Source organism: Lepeophtheirus salmonis, chromosome 14 (assembly GCF_016086655.4).
Source record: "Lepeophtheirus salmonis chromosome 14, UVic_Lsal_1.4, whole genome shotgun sequence".
Classification (NCBI taxonomy): domain Eukaryota; kingdom Metazoa; phylum Arthropoda; class Copepoda; order Siphonostomatoida; family Caligidae; genus Lepeophtheirus; species Lepeophtheirus salmonis.
Window position 1 is genome coordinate 475392 of NC_052144.2, and position 2111 is coordinate 477502.

Here is a 2111-nt window from a genome sequence, read left to right on the forward strand (position 1 = left end):
TTAGGCCTTTTTCTCTTAGGTTACTGGAAAGAAAATAACCTTACACAAGAATTTTTGGTCCAGGCCTCACTTACTCTAAAACGGCCCCTGGGACCCGTTATTAATTAATATCCACTCTATCAGTTTTGCAAAAGCCTCAGCTATCAGGGGGTTCTGTAATACAAAACAGACCATAACTTATGAACAAATTGAGATATATATCACTCAACTTGATTTAAGGTGGAGGTTTTGAACTCGACCTTTGCCCATTCTAGATTTAAATGATTTCATTCGAAAAATGATAACAATAACTGATACGTATTTGAGTACCGGAACTTCTACAAAAATATTGGTATCTCGACAACAATATAATATAGATTTTTTTGTTTACATTCAGTTCCTTCAATAAAGCAAGATTGGAGATGGAAAAGAATAATGAACACCAGTCTTTTTTTCATTCATTTATTGTTGTTTCTAATCATAGTTGGGCTAGTTAATGCAACTTAACTTAACTTAGATAAGTTAATTAACTATTAACTTAACTAGTTAATTATTTAAACAACTTTATTTCAACTTTAACCCAACTAGTAATTTTTTATTTCTCAAAATCAGATTTTAACTTAACTAGTTAATTTTTTAAACTGTATAATCTTAACTTTAACATAACTTGATTAAGTTAATTAGTTAAAGATGAATTTATTTTTTTAATTATCAGTTGAAATACTAAAAAAACTTGAAATAACCTTTAGTTCTCTGATAATTTAGTTAAACACGGTGTCGACACTACCTGTTTTATGAAACTTTGGAATTGGGTCTTTCCACACCAAATCGTTTATAGATTATCTCCCATATTTTATTAATTTTACATATAGTTTAAAATTACATAAAAACTCAAAAATACAAACTTTAGCCTTCTTTGACCTCCATTTCAATAGTTAATTTCTCTTGAATTTCTTTTATGCTTCGAAACAGAAATTGTTGAGAGTATGAATCTGTAATTTTTCCTTGATCGTGGAATTGGAATTAGAGAAAATCCCAGGCATAGAGACTGACAGAAAAATCTTGATTATAAAGCCTTGATAAATCTCTATATAGACTAATTTAATTAGTTATTTTTTTAATATCAAAGTCAATTTAAACTTGATCAAGGTTGGGTGAGTTAATTTAACTTTAAATACACTTATAGCTGATTAACTTTAACTAAACTTGTTACGAAAATTGCACTCGAACTAGTTCTTAAAAACTAAAACAATAATTAACTTGACTAGTTAAAAGGATGAGTTTACTTGTCCATCACTGTTTCTAATGATTGTTTGTCCAAAGATTACTGATAAATTTTTTCTTGATTTTAGGTCTAATAAACATGATCTTTGAGAATGCCTAAAATAAAATAAATATATATTGAAAAATTAAATTAAGTAAATCATGAATTATTGTGTAAACTTTTTCTTTCTATGGAATATTTCACAATATACCTTTTGCAAATCAGTGGACTATGGAATGGTCGTGTATGAATTAGGGATTCTAGGTTAGGCTAGAGTGCAATTTTCGACAGACAGTTTCATTTTTTATTGGTAAATACTTCAATATTTTTTGAACTTTATTTAAAACAAGATGGTGAATGCTGTGTGAAATTCAACACATTCATTCAACGGAAAAAGGGTGAACGGGTCCAAGCCTGCAATAAACTAAATAAATAGTTGATAAATCCATGGGTAACTGCACCTGCAGTAGAATCTGAAAGTTGCCTCTTCCTCAGCAATCTGTGAAGTAAATAACTTATTACCTTTGTTGGTCAAACAAATTTGTTGTAATTATGTTTGAGGCAATAGGAGTTAAGCGTATAAAAACAATAAAGGCAGTAATAAATGCAAAAAGTACTAAGCCTGAGCATTAGTGCTGCTGGGCAAATTATGAATGTTGGCGATCTGCCGTGCTCAATGCATGAATGATCTCCCCATGCCGTGTGGGGAACGAAGGTATTTTGTAGAAGGATGGTAGGTGCTGCTTAATAAATATTTTTGCTCCTAAAGAAGAGCAAAGCAGAAGAAAATAATGAAGCCCGTGCAGGGGCTCGAACCCTGGACCGTTAGGTTAAAAGCCTAACGCTCTACCAACTGAGCTACACGGGC

At 31.0% G+C, this 2111-nt stretch overlaps 1 non-coding gene across 1 annotated transcript; it reads right to left on the bottom strand.

Moving 5' to 3' along the window:
- Positions 1-2038: 2038 nt before the first annotated feature.
- TRNAK-UUU (transfer RNA lysine (anticodon UUU)) lies at positions 2039-2111 on the bottom strand. The gene has a single exon. It is a non-coding gene; the product is annotated as a tRNA-Lys (tRNA).